Source organism: Quercus robur, chromosome 1 (genome assembly GCF_932294415.1).
Source record: "Quercus robur chromosome 1, dhQueRobu3.1, whole genome shotgun sequence".
Classification (NCBI taxonomy): domain Eukaryota; kingdom Viridiplantae; phylum Streptophyta; class Magnoliopsida; order Fagales; family Fagaceae; genus Quercus; species Quercus robur.
The window spans coordinates 24,068,207-24,090,330 of NC_065534.1; the positions used below are offsets into that span (position 1 = coordinate 24,068,207).

Below are 22,124 nucleotides of genomic sequence, written 5' to 3' on the forward strand. Positions count from 1 at the left end.
CATAGAGCAGTTCTTGAGGCTAAAAGAACTGCAAAAATGAGCGATTCGAGGTTTTCCCGATCGGATCATACGGTTCGGTCCGGGTTTTAAAACCATGTCAAGTAGCTTATAACGTTCTATATAGTTACATAACAGGGAAAAGAATTAAGATGGTGGGTCCATGTATAAGTTGGCAAGCTAATTTAGGAATGTTGTAAAAATTTTGGGTTTTTGTGATAGGAACTCATTAGTTCTTATCAATATTAACAATTTGGTAGTTTCTCCGAGGGAAATAGGTCCTCCAAAATTAAGAGACTAACAGAGTAAGGAGAAGAGAGAAGAAGAACGAGAGAGAGAGAGTAGAAGAATAACATGGAAAAGAATATAGAAAAGTGTTATTACTTTTAAGATGATTTTGTACAATGCTTGACAATTCCTTTTTATACTATCACATACAACCCTCACTAACTAACTTACTTCCTCCTTCTTGACTAACTCTTCCCTCACAGCTGTCATCTTGACAACTTTGCCTTTTCCCTTTGATTCACTAATTACTTGACTTCAGTAACATAATTAACTTCAGTAACCGATTCTTAACTTTCCAAATACCTATCATTTTTTTGTGCCTCTCGCATTATTAAAAACATATGCAAGCTATAAAGCACATATTGTACTTTAATGTTATAATATAAAATAGTACTATAAATTAATAGATACTTTAATGTTAACTTAATTGTCTTTGGGTAATGGCCTTGATGGGTAGGGACTAGAAAGGAGGAATGTGAGAGAGTTGAGAAGTTGTGCGGAGAAACAGTTGCACTACATTTGGAAGTTTAGAGGGAAAAGGGGAGTAGAGGGGAAAGAGGGGAGAGTAAATGAGAAGAGAGGTGAACAGTTATCTCTCCACCTTATTTGGATATTTTAAAAATTAAGTAGGGGTAAAGAAAATACATACCCCTCCCCTTTATTTGGATATTTTAAAAATTAAGTAAATAGAGAAGAAAGAGGAGGATAATTTCATATAAATTGACAATTATGATTTCATTTTTATTAATTTTAAAGAAATAATATAAATTGACATTTCAGTTTTTTTCTAATCTCCTCAAGCCTTGCTTAGTTCATTCTCAAGAAGAGGAAAAAAAAAGGTTATAACCCTCCAAACCCTTCAAATCCCTCCTCCTCCCCTCTTAAAAATATCCAAACAAGTTTCATTAAATCATATTCCTTTCATTTACTCTACTTTCTCTCCCTCTATCAAAGCAAAATATTATAGATCAAGAGTAGCTTCGTAGCTAATAGAGTTTGTCATCAAGGAGAGAGGATCATTGACAAGCCAATACGAGCACCAACTAGCCTAGCCCAAAGCCTCTAAGGAGTACATCAAATAGATTGAGAGAGTACTAAAATTGTAGTGAGAAAGCGAAACCGAGAGAAATAAGAAACTCTAGCATTTCAAATTGAGAAAGAGAGAGATTGATCAAAATTCTATAGTCCTAAAGCTTGATCAACACTTCAGATTGCACTATGTTGTAAAAACTATAAATAAATAATTGCCAACAGACATTCCACAGACACACAGGCAACCATGTGGACATTATGCCGTGTATGTGTTTCTTAGGTAACCAACGATGCACCCGAAAAACCCTAAGTTAAAAACATGGCACGAAAATAAAAACTTCCATATTAAAAAGAATTAACAAAAAATATAAGATTTATTCCACTATTTTAGTAAATAAATTAAAGTGAGCATTACTATAAAAGAAGTTTTATGTCACAATATTTTCACAACAAATTATAAGCGGTAAACTGGTTCTAATTTAAAATCACCACTTTAATTACTTTTTTGTCCATCCGTAACAGAAATTAAAAACATCTACCGCTTAGAATTTATTGTGAAAATGTTGTGAATATAGAATTTTTCTCACTATAAACCATCAAATATAAAACATTACAAATCAAGTCTTAACATTAAATCCCCCTAAAAAGAAAAAGTCTTAACATTAACAATTTATGGGTTCCAATTAGCTCAACTAATAAAGTCTATTACGGAGATCTGAGGTTTGAACCTCTCATGACATAAACCTAACCAATTATCATGAGAGGATTGAGAGCCGGTACAATTAGCTATTGCACCATACAATTACAATTTCTATGTGAGATGTAAAATTTAATAGGTAAAAAAAATACTTTTTAATCCTTTTATAATAATAATAACAATAATAAAAAAGTCCTTACCAATACTTTTTCAAGATGAGAGTCTTTGTCCTTGTAAAAAAGATGTTAAGAGTATATACTTTGGGTTTTACCATACTTACACTAATCACTAAAGATTAAAGTTACGATACTTTGAGTTTTACCATACTTGCACTAATTATTGAAGAGTAAAGTTACAAGACACAATATTTTTATAATAATTCACACCAGAGCTTAAATGACAAGTTCTTAATGATGTGTAAAAAAAATGATGTTAATGGTTGGCTCAAATGAGAACTAATAATAACTTGTCGCCTACACTTTATTGTGAATTATTGTAAAACTGTTGTACCTTTAACACTACTCGTTATTGAAACTTCAATCGCTTTTTCAGATGATAGTCAAGCAACAAGAAGAATTCATCTTCATTAGTGAGATGTTTAAAGTCAGCTGAAGCTAAGGTTGTCAAAAGAACAGGGTAGAATCAAGGTCATGTGTTTATTGCAATAAAAGGTTCATTCCATCAAGAACCGTATGTTGCAGGCTCAAGTCGAATTATTCTCTAAAAATAGGAGAAGTAATCACCTTTTCCAAATTTTATAGATGTGAGTAGCTTTGGCCTTGTGCACTAGGTACCACCTTTCAAGGTCACGTTTTGATTGACATGCATGAGTCAGAACTTCGGGGGTTTATGTGGGTACTGGGTACACATATAACATATTGCATGGCTATTTTTTTCCCCCCAAAAGCTGAAGAAGGGTGACCTAGCCTGCGCATGACTCAGAGCTCATGTAAACATCAATTCATATATAGCAATTGGATAGGCACATACAACTCCCACAAGGCATGCAAAAGCAGCATTTAAACACAAAGAAAAAAACGTTGCACGATACAAATATAGCAACACAAAAGGGTATAAAACACCAACCTTTGGCTCCACATTACTTGTCAAATTACAGAGATAACTTCTTCAACAAGAAAGGTTCCTTATGCAGGAGAAATGACGCCGACACCCTTAGCCACGATTGATGGATATGGGTGACGGCGCCATCTCTCCTGTATAGCGAACCTTTCAAATGCTGCTGCTGATAACGATGATGATGATGTTGCTAATGCTGAACTAAACTGAATCATGGATTCTTTTTTATGGAGTAGATGGTTTATGTAGAGGCAAAAGTTAGTTTGTCATGTTTTCCTGTTTTTTGGGATATTCTTGTTTATTCAGATTGGGCTCCAGCCAAATGGGCACTATATGGAGCTGATTAATGATGAGTCCTCAAGGGCATGCTATTTGAGCGGTCACTGAGTTGATTTTGTTGCATTAGGCGTTTTTTAAAAAGCTCTGAAAGGCTTTACCTTTAAAGCGAACATTATTTTCAGCCAAACAAAAAAAAAAAATTAAAGCGAACATTATTGCTGTGGTCATCCCAAGTACGTCAGCTAGCTATAGCTAGTATGACGTAAAAATTGACAGGAGCCAGATGCTATTTTGGTAGTATCTGCGGATGTTTACACTCACAAAACATTTCATGGATTGGTGTATACAAATTTCATCATGGGACTCTTGTAGTAGAGCTTAGATTCATTGAAGAGTAAAACAAAAAAAATTCAATTTCCAGATTACCAAAAAAAAAAAAAAAAACAAAATTTACAATTGAATTAACAGCATGAATTGGTGCATATGAATTTCATCATGTGACTCTTGTAGTAGAGCTTAGATTCCTCCAAGAGTAAGACAGAACAAAATTTTTCACAATATATTTTCCAACTATTGACTTGATAAGATATTATTGATTATGATATGAATTTTATTTTATTATTTATTGTTAATAAAATATTGTATAAATAGTTGAGAAATTGATTGTGAAATATATGATGTCGGTTCGTGAAATTTCAACGGGGCACCAATCGTTAGAGTTATCACATGTTGTATCCTTCTTTTTGGTAAATATATTTGGAGGCACGAGCCAAATTCAGTTCCTTTGCTTTAGAAACAATAATAATCCCATTCTCCGAGGCACTTTCCAACAAAGTGAATCAAATGCATGCCTTTTTATTTTTTGGGGGCTCAATGAATCATATGCCTTATTATACTGTTCGGTAATTTGTCCACACTCTCAACTAGTAGTACAATTTGCTTTTTCAGGACGACATGTGACTATGGTGGAGTTTGGATGCAAGTTGCATTTCCTGCTTTTTTTTTTTTTTTTTTTTTTTTTTTTCACGCGTGTCCCCCAACAAGTGGTTATTGTACATTAACAAAGCCGCAACTTTTGACCGGTCTTTTGTGAATAGTGTGTGAATATACTATTTACGGATCCATAAATTTTATTTTTTATCAAATTTTTTATTAAAAATGGGTTTCACGATACTATTTACATATTTAAAAATTATTTTGTTACAGTATTTTTAGTTTTTAGTTTTCAGTTTCAGCAAAATAAGTTCTATCCAAATAGATTCTATGTGAGTGCATCGTTGCATTGAACACGAGATTAATCCTAAGACGTAATTTTCATGACAGTCAAGAACAAGAAGGCTACGGAGAGGAGCAAATAGAAGGAGAGAGATTCAATCATACAAGAGTGGCGGCTCCACCTTATGGCGTACCAGGACCATCCTCACCTGAAAAAAAAAAATATATATATATATATAATAATTTAAAATTTTATATTTATTTACCTTTAAAAAAAAAATTTGGGACCACCCTAAATTTTTTTTATGCCAATAAAATTAAATTTTGGTCCATAACTTGAGCAACTTAACAATATATTGGGGAGTTTCCACAGATAATGGCAGCACAAGTCTAATAGGTTAGTGGGTTCCAGTTAGCTCAACTGGTAAAATTTCTGATGGTTGTATAAGAGATCTGGGGTTCAATCCCCGCCTACACCAAAAACTGATTGGTGTCTTGGTCTGATAATAAAGAGCTATTATCAGGAGCGGACGCCATAGGTTAAAAGTCTCTCAAAAAAAAAGTCTAATAGGTTCGTAGTGGACAATTTTCAACCTTTTATTATTTTTTATTACAGTATTATTTTTCCTCACTAGACATATATTACTTACTTCTCATTTTTAATTATTTTTTCTTGTTTATTCTTAACCACGTCTTTTGTCTCCTCAATTTTTACACTTCATACTTTTAAATTTTATCACATCTTCATTTACGCTTTTACATCTAAGTTTTGCATTCCTCCTTGTTCGTAACTTCTGTGTCTTCTACTAACACCAGTGCGGCAATGTCCTTTCTCAAGTTTTGAGTCTCAAATTTCTCAATACGATTTTTTTCTAGCTATACAGGTACCTTTGTTCATTTCTTTTCTTTTTCATTTTTTTCCTTTTGAGGTTTTTTGGTTTATAGAATGCAAATTTGTTTTGGTTTTAAAAAAAATTTTTTTTTTTTAAGCATAAACTTCATGCTAGCCGGTATTTACCGAAACACCCAAAATAGACCGAAATGACCCGAAATTTTTTCCGAAGTGGAATAGGGTGGGTTACTGTTCCGGTTTGTTTACCGGCACGATATTTTCCGACCGTTATGGTCAGAACGGAATGGAATTAATAACATTGAATCAAACCTAATTACTTAAAGGCTAAAAAGAAATAAGATTGTGTAATTTATGCTTATTAAGGAACACTTTGAAAAAAATTCCTAGAGCCACCACTAATACAAGGGCAACGATTCATGCTATATATGTTAAGAACTCTTTAACATTAACAATTCAAGTTTTGGCAATATGATTGTCCTGCAGGAACGAATGTAGCATCCTACACACAAGGCATTGTCTCATAGTATACCACTTTAGAAGGTTCAAGTTGCTCTTTTTTGCATGTATAAAGTATAAGGCTGAATTGCTAAAATCTTCCAAATACTATGTTTTCTGAGTGCAGAATTTGCGGATCATATAGAGTTCAATTTGACACTGAAAGTAAAGGCTAGGAGGCTAGGGCTCATATAATGGGCGAAACTCTGTTGATGCAGACCCGAATGACAATTGACACGTTTGGACCCAACTCACTTGTTCTTATCTTTTATATAGTAGTCTACCATCTGATTGTTTCATTGTACACATTGTTTGATCCACCCTTGTGCAATGATTAAAAAATGGTGGGCCATCTCACAATTGTTTAAGCCTCAGGGAAAGTGGGCGATATCATTGGAGAGATGAGAAAGTCTAAAGACATAAAAAATTTGGCACTCAACTAATGTGACAAATTGTCAATGGTAAGTAAAAAAATGAGTTCAGTGATGAGTTCAGATAAGAACTAGTATAAGCTTACCAACGCAACTATTGCGAAAAGTACTGTGAAATTTTTGGTGTCGGTAGCATTGAGCTGGAGAGATTATTCATTATTCCGTGAGAAGACTCTAAATAAGGTATTGTGGTTTGGTTCTATCATTATTTAGTTCACAATATTGTTTTATTTGACCCCTTAAAATTTTGATTGACATTGAACATTTAAGATTTCATTCAAATTAATAAATTTTGCATTTTTTTTTAAACAAACAACTTACTCCATTGTGGTTTGACTATAATATGAGTCCCAGAAGTCCTTTTAATTGTTACATTTTGACTTTCTAAAGTTTGGATTAAACTAAAATCGTTAAGAGTGTGATGCGAACCTCAATAGACACGCTTTGAGACCCAACAAAAATATTGGAATATGTTGCGAACCTCAATCAACACGCTTTGAGACCCAACAAAAATATTGGAATACTTGCCCAAGAAAGCTAAAATTCAGATTTTGATAGAAAACCCTGACCCAACGTTTATAAGTGAAACGTGAACCAAAGGTATAAGTAACACCTTGACCCAATGATTATAATTGAATCACGAACTAAAGGTATAAAGTTTGAACGCCACAAGGAAGAATCCCTGATAAGTTCACAGTTCTTGAAGAACCAAAAGAAGAGCAAAGCCTCACCTTTTCTGATTTTTATTCAATAATTCTCTATTACAATGAGTGCATGCTACTTATAAGGCATGACTGAAAAATAGAAAATATGAAAAACGTAGTAAATAATAAAACCCTAAATAAAAGTTGATTTGGTCTGAAATTAGCATATCTAAAATAGGAAAATAGCTAAAAAACGTTCTAAATAATAAAAGCCTAAAATTAAGGTAGATTTGGTCTAAAATTATAAGTTCTAGAATAGGAAAAATGACTATTAACTAATATGGAGCTAGAAAGTCAATCAGCCATTAATCCACGCTATAAATCACGCCCAATCAAAGCAGATCAGCCCTCAATAGCTTGGATTAAATTTATTACACCTTCATCTTTCTTTAGGTCAAGCTTGGAATGTCCTGCGTTAGAATCAGCCCAAATCTCTTGAATCAGCCCATTAAGTGCTTCTTTGATCTTCGTGGATCTTGCTTTAGTAATAGGCCCAACTGGAACATGCAATGGATCCTTGAATGCTTTGTGATTCTCATCAAAGTGCTTTTGATAGAATCCTAAAGATTTCATTTTATTCCAAATCTTAGGGTTAAAACATAGCAATTAAAAATTTGTGAACTAAATCGTGATAGTATCAAACTACATGAAAGTAAATTATATTTTCCCTATAAGATATTAAGACTCCACTTAATCCAAAAGTATAAATTCAAGGATTTAGGTTCACTAATGCCATATTAGTTTCACATGATCTTTATCTTTATTTGTTCCCTATGAGACTTCCATTTATAAGTAAAAATCCAATAGTTTTTCTCTTTTTAGATTATTCAATTTTTGGGCAAAGGGACATTGGAAATACTAGGAGGTATTAGTTGAATTACAAGACTCTTGACTATGCTCATATTATTAAGACTCATATAATGGTTTTTAAGTGATATTACTCATTTTGGAATGGATTTATGCTTACCCTTAATGGATATTTATCCACTATTATCCTTCTAATCATATCTCTTCCTTACTCTTAACAAGCATGGACCCAAGCGCCGCACCCCCCCCCCCCACCCCCCACGGCCCCAAAGATTTTTTTTTTTTTTAAGTGGATATATTTTTTCATTTTTGTTGTTAACTCTCCATCTTCAAAACCTTAGGCCTCCCCTCCAATCAGCCCAGCTCAACTGGCAACTACTCAACTCAAAAACTTAAAAAAGAAGAAGAAGAAGTTAACAAACCTATTAGCCCGAATAGTTACAAACCAAACTTCAAAAGAAAAAAAAGAAGAGAAAAAAAAATCATCGAGTTCTCTTTTCATAGATGATTGCATTGTAATATATTAATAAACAATGTATTTTGTGTATTTTGTTTTTGTTGGTAGATTATTACATTTTAATGTATTAAAAATCTTAGTTGATAATTGGTTAATATTATATGGATGCTTATTTGGAGTTTTTTCTTGTTTTTTCTTTTGCTTATATTATGGCCCCCCTAACTTGGAATCTTGGCTTCATCCATGTTAACGGGTCTTGTGAAAAGAGAGCATATTGAGCATTCACATTATAAAAATGTACATCAAATGATATTTTATAGAAAAACTTAGCCTAACCCACTAGCGGTGCCAAGTGTTAACCAGGGTGGTCACAGGACCACCCTGATTTTTTTTTTTTTTTAATATAACTTAAAAAAATTTTGAGTTTTAAATTAACATGGGTCTTTTGACCACTCTAAAAATAAAATAAAAATAAAAACTAAAAAACTTGACCACTCTAAAAAAGACACTTGAACACCCTTAATAACAATTGAGCCTATTAAAAATAAAATTTAACCTCTCCAAAAATTTTGTCCATTCAATGTTGAAAAAAAAATTGCAAGAAATACTATGTTCACAACATTTTCACAATATTTTTGTAACAAATCCTAAATAACAGGTTGTTATTGATGAATAGAAAATAATTTCAGTGGTAAGTTCAAATTAGAACTAGTAAAAACTTACTACCTAAGTTTTGTTGTGAAAGTGTTGCAAAAATGTTGTGGACATAACACTTCTCAAAAATTGCTCAAACAAACATATTAGCCTAAAATCTCAAATCAAATGTTTAATTGTGATTTTTTAAATTGTGTTTCAACTAGCATATTTTAAAATTGCTATTTTTTTATATAAAAAAATGCACACTTTTCAAATAGCTAGTTTGTTAGTATTTGCTTTAATCTTTACCCGAATTTGTTGGATTTATGTGATATATTTTTTCAAAAAAATAATGTATTTTGTTTATATTAGTACTTATTTAGGCAATATGTTAGTAATTAAATAGGAAATCAGTACTCTCTCACAAAAAAAAAAAAAAAAAAAAAAAAAAAAAAAAAAAAAGGAGATCAGTAGCTTAATAATTGATTGGTTGTGTATATTAAAAAATATGTAGCTGATAATATTAATAGTGAAACTATCATATCACACAACAATTTTAAAATATGAAAACTTGTGAAAAAAAATTTAAAACTTTATGTATTTGAATATGTTTTTATTTTGTAACGTTAATATATTCAAGTTTTATTATTAATAATTTTTTTTTAAATTTAAGTGTTTTTAATGACCAACCTAAAAAAACTTTTTAGAACCGCCACTAGCCTAACCCTGTAATAATCATAGTAGAAGTAGATTACTTGTCTTCCAGGCTTGATCCTTACAACAAGCCTGCCAGGGGCCCTAATAGATCTAATATTTCTCCCAAATTCTATATGAGAAGCATGCAGAAGCAACTAGGAGAAAGGGACATGGTGAAACTGTCGACAAGCTGTTAATCAAAAAAGACAAGTTGAACTAGGAGAAAAACTTGAAGAAGAAGAAGAAGATAATGATGATGGTTGAAGTGTCAATCAATCTCATTATTTTTTGTCCATTCATGAAAGACATCATTGTGAATAAACTTAATAGTAATATGATTATCACGGTAAACTGAAGTGATAGAAAAAATAGTGACTCCCATGTCCTCGAGAAGATAACACAACCAGATGATTTCAGTAGTGGTGCCAGGCAAAGTACAATATTTAGCCTCAGTACTGGATTAAGCAACATCATATTATCTTGTGGTTGAATGCATCACATAGCAAGCAATATCCAGTGGTTGAATGACACTCAATGGGGTTGCCTACCTAGTCAACCTAGTCAACATCAGAATAGGCACGTAAGACTAAATCATTAGTAGAGGGGAAGAAAATCCCATTAACGTGTCCTCGAGGTAGTGTTGGATGCTGAGAACAACAACAAAGTGAACAAAGCACGGAGTAGACATCAATTGATTATCAAGGTACACATTATGTTTTCCTCTCAAAAAAAATAAAATAAACATAATGTGAAATATGAAGACAAGTAACAATCATGTCTACAAGACTGCCAACTAATTGTCTGTAGAGGTTAGTATCAAGAATTGGCTCGCCGTTCGTGGCATGAAGCTTGGTATTGGATTTAAAAGGCATCTCAGAAAGCTTTTATAACCAATGAGACCCACATGAGAGATGATCGGGCACATTTTGCTTGAAATAGATCGTAGGTATCATTAGAAGAAGTGACCTCAAAACTGAAGAAATAGCTATGAGTGCCAAGATACTACAGTTCGAAGCAGTGGATATGTAAATGTTTTGAGTCCCTTGACATATAAAAGCAAGAGACCTTATTTGAGAGATGAAGAAAGAGGACAGAGTCATAAGGATTGGAGGAGAAGCCAGGTGTGAAATTGTAGTATTGAACTTGGTAAACCAAGCCTATGGGGCTTCTTTGAGGCCATAAAGAGCTTTTTGAAGACAATAGACGATGTGCAGTGGGTGCTCTAAACTAGAAGGAGGCTGCATGTAGATTGCTTCTATAACATTGGCATTAAAATTAAGGAATGCATTTTTGACATCCATCTGAAAGAGAAACTAATGACAGATAGCAGTAATAACAAGGAGGGAATAAGCGCATGTAAGTTGAGTAATAGGGGCAAATGTCTCTTCACAATATATGCCATACTTCTGGGTGAAATCTTGAGCCATAAGACAAGCTTTATACCTGTCTATTGTACTATCGAATTGAGTTTTGATATCGTAAAACCATTTATAACCAACTACAAACTTTCTAGAGCCAACTCAACAGGATGCCAAGTTCAATTTTGAAGAAAAGCATGAGTTCTTCTACTATAGCGGTCTATCATAAAGGATTAGAGGAAAAACCCCATGGTAGGAGTGGGATTCGCAAAGTGTAGTAAGAGCATAATAGCAATAATGGTAAGTAAGATAGCGAGGAGATGCTCTTACTCGAGTAGGACAAGATGAAATATAGGAGCTACGAGAATCCTCATGACTGATGTGTTGGGAGATGCTGGAAAGGGCATAGTGGCAGAAAGAATTTTTTCAGTAAAGGGACAATTTTCAAGAAAAATACCAATATGAGGATTTTAAAGAGATGAGAAGTAAAGGGCAAATGGCACTTGAATAGGTTCGAGAAACGCTTGTTTCTAAAAAATTCACAAGTTGAGAAATATGTAGCTTGCGAGAAAAATGATCGTAACATCTACATCCCTTGTATTCAATGTCATAACCAAGAAAACAACACAAACAAGAGCAAGGCTTGAGTTTGGTGTGTTCATAAGGTTGAAGAAAATCGAAGCATTGCATCACCAAAGTTTTTTTTGTAAGGAATAATTAGAAAATTTTTAAGATTGATGGAATTTAATTTTAACATGTCATTTCTCACATTGTTAATTTCTCCTAGACTGATTCAGTAGCACAACTTGCTATGCCTCCTCCTTCATGGTTTAGATATGTGCTTCAATGATACCTTTTCAAAGCCTTCTCTCTCTCCTCTTTTTTTTTGGGGGGGGGGGGGGGGGGGGAGGGGGGGGCTTAACTTGTGCATTAGATTTTTTTTTTTTTTTTTTTTTTTTTTTTTTTTTTTTTTTTTTGTAAGCAAGCTGTTCTGATCAGTGTAGAATTAGTTTTGCAAAATGCTCTTATGGCCTATTTGGATTCCTTAGATTTGGATTTGAGGGGGCTTAAATCCAAATCCTTTGTTTGGGAAGTTTAAAAAAGGTCAAGGATTTGGATTTGGATTTGACAAATCCACCAAGAATTTTCAATATTTAAAATGCTTAGATTTGAAATAACTTTTAAAATCAATGGATTTGAAATCCCTTGATTTCAAATCTATTAATTTCAAATTCAAATCCAAATCCAAATCTAAGTTCCCAAACACAACCTTAGTGAAGTTCACAGAATGATGCAAGATGCAATTGTAGTATGATGGACATGAATGTGGAAGAGTGATAATTATTGGAGGTAAGACCACATGGTATTTTATAATGAGTTTTACAATACAATGCATTAATAATTTAGACTATTAAAAAAATTTCAAGGTAATTTAAGACCCTAAGAAAATATAAAAATAATAAGAAATAACTCTTAACACTATTCATATTTGAGTTCATCTTTTTTATACAATTCACAACAATATTTTGGTCTATCTCAAACAATAAAAAAGAACCCAAAAAAAAAAAGCATCTAATTCCAATCAATTAACTCACCAGAAGGTACTCACAGCAGGAAAATTGCCTGCTCAATGCTTGTGTCTTGCTTTAGAAAGAGTTTTTAATAAACCCCTGACAATCTTCCAAAACCAAAACACATTCATAATTGCCAAAACAGGAGGCACCACAAGCAAGTTGTAGAAGCCAAAAGGAAAATTTTGCTTGACCTGAAATAAAGAGATAACAGTTCAACTCAAATGCTAATATTGATAAATGGGGAGAGTAACCGGCAAACCTTCCAAGACAGTGTTGTAATTATTTGAGTTTGACTATTAAAGTCCTGGTTTCCATTTTGTCATACTATAAATTCGACACAAGTGTTGCAGCTTTTTTTTTGGAGGGGGGGGGGGGGGGGGGAGGGGGTGGACTTCATCAGCATCATGGACCCAACTATAAGAGATAGTTTATAATTATAATTCTGGCTACAAACAATCTAGCGCAATAGTCCATTCAAGCCATGAAAGAGAGGAATGCTTGAAATCATCATGATTTCTATTTACTATTGTAGGGACACGGTTTTCAGCCCAGGCCCAAAATGTATGGGATACTGGCCCAATGAACCCAGTACAATAAATTTGTAGAGAGTGGGTGGAAGAACTAGGCTTTAGTGAATGGGATAGCAGTTATAATGAGTCTCCAAGGCAATCAAACGGAAATGAACCAAGTTTGTACAAGAAAGTTTGTCCTTGGCACAATCCGAGGAGCTCTGTTCTAGTATATATTGGATGATAATGGTTACAGGAGTTCTTGAGATTTCTACAGTGCTTTCTCTCTTAATCCCCGGGCCCCTTCTCCATGGTGAGTCTCTCCTATTATATAGTCTCCTTTGAACGATCTTGGCCTTCCACTTGTTGATCATCCAAGCCTATACTTGAGTGCATGTCCCATCAGACACCCTCTCTGGCGTTCTGTGAGTTGCGGTAACCGAGATAGCACTGTTCAAGGGTCTTGTTCACATAAATGCGGTGTTAGCAACTTTCCCTTAAATATTCCTGAGTTCCTATCCTTTAGAACTTCCTAGAAGGTCAATCTGACTATTTAAGACTTATATCTGACCGTGCTTTAGCTGGTCCGAGGATATATTCCTCCTCGGACTTGGACTACCGCGCTCTCGGCCAAAACCTCACGCCCCATTGTATGATTTTTAGCCCATGACCCCACAATAACCCCTCAAAACTCCGGTTTTTTCCTCTCACCCGAGAAGAAAAGTGGGGTTTTGAATTTTTTTTAAGAGTTAACTCTACTTGATCCTTTGATTTACACCCGTGGGAGTGCCGTTTCACGCGCCCTATATTTGTACTGTAAATTGCACATTTCAGAGCTAAAAATCTGAGGAGTCAGTTATAATCTTGGGTCCATCTTGACATTTAGTGAGAAACAAACAGATATCATGGAACGTTACTTTCCCCAAAGTATGTGGTCCGAGGAGCCAGGCATGACTAAAATTCTGTTTAAACACTTGACAAATTGTCATGGAATGTTAACCTTCCCGCATCATCTGGTCCGAGGACTTATGCATGGCTAAGGTTTCTGCTTAACACTTAGCAGGAGGTATGATAGACCCAACATACCCAAGGTTCTTCTTAGCAGGAGGTCTGAGAGACCCGACATAGCTAAGGCTTTTCTTAGTAGGAGGTCTTAGGGACCTGACATAGCCAAGGCGCTGTATAACGCTTAGCAGGAGGTCTGAGGGGATCCGACCTAGCTAAGGTTCTTCTTAGCAGGAGGTCTGAGGGACCCGACATAGCTAAGGCTCTGTTTAACTGCTTCTAAAGATGTCAGTGCGTGATAATTTCCCCTTAGCATCTAGTCCGAGGACTACAGGCATGACTAAGGTTCTATTTAACCACTTTCCCCGAGTGCCTTATAAGGCTCAGCCCCGAGTGCAAAGATGTCACTGTGTGTTAATTTTCCCTTAGCATCTGGTCCGAGGACTACAGGCATGACTAAGGTTCTGTTTAACCACTTTCCCCGGGTGCCTTATAAGGCTCAGCCCCGAGTGCAAAGATGTCACTGTGTGTTAATTTCCCCTTATTGTCTCTTCTAAGTAGTTAGTTTCCCCATAGGCTTGAGTCCGAGGACCATGCAAGGCCTTGGTTCTGTCCAAAACTTATAGTTTTTTCTGTGTGTACTTGGTTTCCCCATAGGCTTGAGTCCGAGGACCATGCAAGGTCTTGGTTCTGTCCAAAACTTGTAGTTTTTTCTGTGTACTTGGTTTCCCCATAGGCTTGAGTCCGAGGACCATGCAAGGCCTTGGTTCTGTCCAAAACTTGTAGTTTTTTCTGTGTGTACTTGGTTTCCCCATAGGCTTGAGTTCGAAGACCATGCAAGGCCTTGGTTCTGTTCAAAACTTGTAGTTTTTTCTGTGTACTTGGTTTCCCTATAGGCTTGAGTCCGAGGACCATGCAAGGCCTTGGTTCTGTCCAAAACTTGTAGTTTTTTCTGTGTGTACTTGGTTTCCCCATAGGCTTGAGTCCGAGGACCATGCAAGGCCTTGGTTCTGTCCAAAACTTGTAGTTTTTTCTGTGTGTACTTGGTTTCCCCATAGGCTTGAGTCCGAGGACCATGCAAGGCCTTGGTTCTGTCCAAAACTTGTAGTTTTTTCTTTGAGTACTTGTTCTCTGTATTTATTTATTTATTTTTCGAAGGTTAGCCCCTAGACCAAGATGGGAAGAGTTAACTTGAGGCTGGAAGCCCCTAGAGCTGGCCGTGCCATTGGCACTGCGAGACGTAGCCCCTAGCGGGAGTTGATGCCGGAGCAACAATTGCATGTTGCTGGAAATGGAGGAAACTTCGCGAACCTCTGCTTGATATAGACCTTACTCCACCGCCAGCCGCGCCAACGCGCAAGCCTTCCCACAGACGGCGCCAATTGTAGGGACACGGTTTTGCAGCCCAGGCCCAAAATGTATGGGATACTGGCCCAGTGAACCCAGTACAATAAATTTGTAGAGAGTGGGTGGAAGAACTAGGCTTTAGTGAATGGGATAGCAGTTATAATGAGTCTCCAAGGCAATCAAACGGAAACGAACCAAGTTTGTACAAGAAAGTTTGTCCTCGGCACAATCCGAAGAGCTCTGTTCTAGTATATATTGGATGATAATGGTTACAGGAGTTCTTGAGATTTCTACAGTGCTTTCTCTCTTAATCCCCGGGCCCCTTCTCCATGGTGAGTCTCTCCTATTATATAGTCCCCTTTGAACGATCTTGGTCTTCCACTTGTTGATAATCCAAGCCTATACTTGAGTGCCTGTCCCATCAAACACCCTCTCTGGCGTTCTATGAGTTGCGGTAACCGAGATAGCACTGTTCAAGGGTCTTGTCCACATAAATGCGGTGTTAGCAACTTTCCCTTAAATATTCCTGAGTTCCTATCATTTAGAACTTCCTAGAAGGTCACTCTGACTATTTAGGACTTATATCTGACCGTGCTTTAGCTGGTCCGAGGATATATTCCTCCTCGGACTTGGACTACCGCGCTCTCGGCCAAAACCTCACGCCCCATTGTATGATTTTTAGCCCATGACCCCACAACTATTATTAAGAAACAGGGAGAAACCCTTGGAAAGTTTAGGAGTATTTGGTGCTATTCATCCCAAATGCAATGACCATCTAGATTTGAGCAAATTACCGACGTTATGCTTCAGAAATGAGCAATGACTGGCTTTTGTTTATTTGTTGTAGTATATATTCATTGTAAAGCATTTCTTAATTTGGTCAAAAAAATTACTTATTTATTTATTTTTACATGGAAGTCGATATTAATTTTATTTATTTATTTTTACTTAGGAGGAGAACTGAGAGAGAGAAGGCTGTGGCTGTAGGCTGTATCACTGTTTATTCATTTTATTTTATTTTTATTTTTTTGATATATAGTTTATTCATTTTATTAAGCCGTGACTAAAAGACTAACTAATAAACAATATTTAAGTTTTATGGTACTTTATCTATGTTTTACCAATAAAAAAAAAAAAATATATATATATATATATATATATATAAAAGAAATATATTTAGATACTAGTAGATTATTATTATTATTATTATTATTATTATTATTATTATTATTATTATTATATTAAACAAAATATAGTGTGTTGCTTTTGGGTCCGTTTGGATACAGTTTATTTTTGCTGAAATTGAAAACTGAAACTGAAAACACTGTAGTGAAATAATTTTGAAATGTGTAAATAGTGCTGTGGTACCCATTTTTAATGAAAAAATTGCTGAAAAGTGTAATTTGTCAACAATTGCGGGCTGAAAAAAAAAATAAAAAATAATGTAGATTACAAAACGCAAACGCTAAATTAATTTGAATCCGAACGAGTACTTTGTGTTTTTTTTTTTGGGCTGAATTCTTTGTATAGATATAACATTAAGTAGTTAAATGCAATTATAGAATGTTTTTACAAAAACTTTAAACCTTATCACAATTGACTAGAGTCACTAGACGTGAGCACGTTCAACACGTGTGGCATTTTTTTTTCTTTTAAAAAACTATTTAAAATGGATGAAGTGTAGTTATAATCATAAGATGATAAGAACATAGTACAGTTTTTCCCCCTGCTAAAGAGAATGAAGTACAACATATGAGATAAAAGAAATATGTAAATTGTTGTCAGAAGCTATTTAGCTACAAGAGAGAGAGAGGGAATGAAAGGAGAAAGTGGCAGCAGTAGGGAACATGGGTTGGAAGTTGAATAATTGTAGTTTAATCAAATGAACATTATTTCGTTTGGATGTAACTTTTTGTGGCAAGTTTATTTGCTGGAAATAAACTTTTTGTGGCAAGTTTATTTGCTGGAAATAAACTTACCGTTATGCACAATATGCGTGCATGCATGTACATAAGCAAGCACTACATGTTCCAAACCTTTAAACGATCACTGCTCTTGTACGGCCAAAATGAGAAATTAACCTTGATTTTCAAACATTATAATTAGTATGCCACGTTTTCAAACTATATTTTTTACTAGCATCTCGAGTCTCAAAGACTCGATTTCCATGGGGTTGATCACGTTTGATATGGTATTTTTTTTTCACGTGGTATCTACTTGGAAATCGAGTCTCTAAGACTTGATTTATAAACCAAAAAAAAAAAAAAAAAAAAAAAATTTAAGTCTCAAGTCTCTCAGCCATTCCCAGAAATACCAAAAAAATACAAATAAATTAAGAAATCCAAGAAACGCAACAATCCAGCACAATCAGATCAGAGACACAACAATCTCAGCATAATCAGATCAGAGAGAGAGAAAGATCTAGAGACCCAAATCAGATAGGAAGCCGCACGACCCTGGGCAGTGCGGCTTGGGTCGGCAGTTGAGCTTGCATCTCCATTTCTTCTTCCTCTTCTTCTTCTTCTTCTTCTTCTTCTCTCTCTCTCTCTTTCTTTCTTTTTTTCTTTCTTTCTGCATTTTTGCGTCTTCCATGTAGATGCCACGTGGAAAAAAATACCACATCAGACGTGATCAACCCATATAAATCGAGTTTCAAAAACTCGATTTATAGGCCCTAAATCGAGTCTCTTAGACTCGAGATGCTAGTAAAAAATATAGTTTGAAGACGTGGCCTACTAATTATAATGTTTAAAAATCAGGGTTAATTACCTTGAAATGCCCTCTTGTACATACAATGATTTTGAAACTCGGACCATTCAATGAACCATAAAAGGGAAAGGTTCGAGGTTTTTAAGTTTAGACCGGGGTCAAACCGATATCGAACTATGATTACGTCATAATTAATTTAATAATTATTTAAATTATAAATAAATATATTAAAGAAATAAAAATTGAAAATTTAACTAAAATAATCCAAAACAAATATAGATAGTACTTTTTATAACATAACTTTCATAATACAAATAAGAATTATTAAATTCTAAAAAAACATAAATAGCTATTGAGTTTCTAAATTATTTTTAAGTCATGACAAGGCACACTTTAGTACCCAATAATTTTTATTTATGAAACCCAATGAAATAGTTAAGGGACAAATTAATTTATTTGCTCATGGCCAAACCCATTTGACTGCCGATCTTTTTTTTTTCCGAAGCCCATTTGAATAGTCATTGTTCACCGTTTATTATGAATTAAAAAAAAAAAAATCAAAAGCTAGATCTGGAGATGTCCATGCATTTAAAAATTGTTAAACTTAAATAAATAACAAAACCCAAGAAGGAAGTGCTTGACAGCAAGCAAGCATTATATGTTAGTAGTTGACACTAAAGCACGCAGTAGCAAAGAAGAAGTCTCCAAAAGCAGCGAAGAAGTCTACAACATTTTTAGCAATACTTTCACAATAAAATTTATGTAAAAAGTTGATACTAGTTCTAATTTGAACCCAACATTGAAATTATTTTTTTACTCATTAATATTAACTAATAACAATTTGTTACTTAAAATTTATTGTGAAATATTGTGAAAAATATTATAATAACATTTAATTGTGATTTTTTATTCTTTTTATTATTTTTACTTTCTTTCCTTGCATCCATACGTTTCTTTTCCTTTTCTTTTCTTTTTTTCTCTTGTTTTTTCTCCTCCACACACGTATCCCCATCCCCACAGACCCACTCCTCTCATCTTGTTTTTATTTTTCTTGAACTCTTCCTCCACGATCCACACAGCGTGTCCTCTCTGCTTTTATTTTTCTTTCTTCATCTCTAGCTCTCTCTTTCTCATTCTCTTTCTCTCATACTCTCACCCTGTCACACACGCATTACTAGCAGAGAACAAAGCCGGAATTTAAAGTTTGATTCGCCCAAGAGAAGAGTTTCTGAAGAGAGGGAGCTGCATGATGTACTCTGAAGAGAGAAGAAGAAGAAGAAACATAAAGACATGTTGTGTTTCTCTGGAGATGGTAGTCGTAGAGTTTCTGAAGGTACTCCCAGCAGTTGTGTTTCATTTTCTTTTCTTTTTCTATGTGTGTGTGTGTGTGTTTTTTTTTTTTTTTTTTTTTTTTTTAGGTTCAAATTCAAAGGGAAGCAAGGAACCGTGAGAAGCAGTCTGATCATGGTTCTCAGAACAGTGAGGTTCGACTGTGGTTCGCTCGGGTCCCTACTTTTTTCTCATAAACCGGTTCTTGAGGCTAAAAGAACCGCAAAAATGAGTGGTTCGAGGTGTTCCTAGTCGGACCGTACGGTCCGGTCCGGGTTTTAAAACCATGTCAAGTAGCTTGTAACGTTCTATACGATTATATAACAGGGAAAAGAATTAAGGATATGGTGGGTCCATGTGTAAGTTGGCAAGCTAATTTAGGAATGTTGTAAAAATTTTGGGTTTTTTGTGATAGGAACTCATTAGTTCTTATCAATATTAATAATTTGGTAGTTTCTCCGAGGGAAACAGGTCCTCCAGAATTAAGAGACTAACAGAGTAAGGAGAAGAGAGAAGAAGAATGAGAGAGATAGTAGAAGAACAACAGGGAAAAGAATATAGAAAAGCGTTATTACTTTTAAGATGATTCTGTACAGTGCTTGACAATTCCTTTTTATACTATCACATACAACCCTCACTAACTAACTTACTTCCTCCTTCTTGACTAACTCTTCCCTCACAGCTGTCATCCTGACAACTTTGCCTTTTCCCTCCAATTCACTAATTACTTGACTTCAATAACATAATTAACTTCAGTGACGGATTCCTAACTTTCCAAATACCTATAATTTTGTTGTGCATCTCGCATTATTAAAAACATATGCAAGCTATAAAGCACATATTGTACTTTAATGTTATAATATAAAATAGTACTATAAATTAATAGATACTTTAATGTTAACTTAATTGTATTTGGGTAATGGCCTTGATGGGTAGGGACTAGAAAGGAGGAATGTGAGAGAGTTGAGAAGTTGTGTAGAGAAACAGTCACACTACGGGTCCATTTGGTTGGAGGAGTGGAAAAGTGGGAGGATGGAAAATATTTAGTTTTTCTTCTTATGTGTTTGGTTGGAGGGGTGGAAAAGCGGGAGGGTGAAAAACTCTTTTGTTTGATTGGAGAGAAAAAGGGAAGGATGGAAAATGTAATTTATATAAATTGACTACTATACCCTTGTTACATAATATGTAAGAAATAGATTTATTTGTACTCATTAAATAATATAAAATTTACCACATCATATATATAAATTTTTATTATTTTTTTTTATTATTATAAAGTAAAAATTACAATAGTGTACATATAATGAGGACAAGAAACAATAGATCACGTTGAAAAAAATGAAAAAGGAGAAGAGAACCTGGACCACTGGACGTTGGTGTGCTGTGAAGTCAAGATGAGAAGAGGAAAAAAAGTGATAAGGATTTGTGGGCAAGAGTCATCAGGTGGGGTAGGTGAGAAGGTCATGAATGAGGGTAGGTGGGTGAGGGCATTATGGTAAAAGTGTTGTGAGAGAATTTTCTCTCCAGGCTTTTCCTCCCGATTTGGGAGGAAGGAATTTGTGGGCCCGGGAGAGAAAATAATCTCCCGGGTTTTCCTTCCTTCCTATTTTCTTTAGCTTGCCAAACAGTGGAAAATACTGTTTTCCTTAGCATTTTCCTTCCTATATTTTCCATCCTCCCTAAATTCACTCCAACCAAACACAATGTACATTTGGAAGTTTAGAGGGAAAAGGGGAGTAGAGGGGAAAGAGGGGAGAGTAAATGAGATGAGAGGTGAACAGTTATCTCTCCACCTTATTTGGATATTTTAAAAATTAAGTAAGGGTAAAGAAAATACATACCCCTCCCCTTTATTTGGATATTTTAAAAATTAAGTAAAGAGAGAAGAAAGAGGAGGATAATTTCATATAAATTGACAATTATGATTTTATTTTTATTAATTTTAAAGAAATAATATAAATTGACATTTCAGTTTTTTTCTAATCTCCTCAACCCCACTCCCCCTCCAGATATTTTCAATTTGGGAGAATTAAAAATGAGCCTTGCTTAGGTCATTCTCAAGAAGAGGAAAAAAAAAGGTTATAACCCTCCAAACCCTTCAAATCCCTCCTCCTCCCCTCTTAAAAATATCCAAACAAGTTTCATTAAATCATATTCCTTTCATTTACTCTACTTTCTCTCCCTCTATCGAAGCAAAATATTATAGATCAAGAGTAGCTTCGTAGCTGATAGAGTTTGTCATCGAGGAGAGAGGATCATTGACAAGCCAATACGACACTACAAAACGCGGGGGCCTTGGGCCGCGTTTTTTAAGCCGTGGCTATAAAAAACGCGACCCAAAATAGACTGAAGCCGCGTTTTATAAAAACAGGGCTTAAAAAAACCTTAAAGTCGTGTTTTTAAAGCGGGGCCATAGAAGGGTTCTTAGGCCGCGTTTTTTTGAGCTAAAAACGCGGCCTAAGGACCTTCGTATTTTTTTTTTTGGCAAACTTCTTTTTCTTTTTTTTTCCTTAACTGTGGCCGCATTTTAAAAATGCGGCTCTAGCATATCTGAAGTCGAGTTTTTTGAGCGGGGCCATAGAAGGGTTCTTTGGTCGCATTTTTTTGAGCTAAAAACGCGGCTTAAGCA

General features: G+C 34.8%; 1 protein-coding gene across 3 annotated transcripts in view; it reads right to left on the reverse strand.

The window, feature by feature from the left end:
- Window positions 1-22,124, reverse strand: part of LOC126726348 (uncharacterized) — a 67,658-nt gene that overhangs the window by 14,096 nt on the left and 31,438 nt on the right. The window contains exon 10 of one of the 3 annotated variants that reach the window (XM_050431648.1): window positions 10,200-10,212. The exons of the other annotated variants lie outside the window; for them this stretch is intronic. The gene's annotated coding sequence lies outside the window, so the exon portion shown is untranslated. Of the gene's footprint in view, window positions 1-10,199; window positions 10,213-22,124 lie in introns of those variants that run through there. 3 annotated transcript variants of the gene reach the window in all.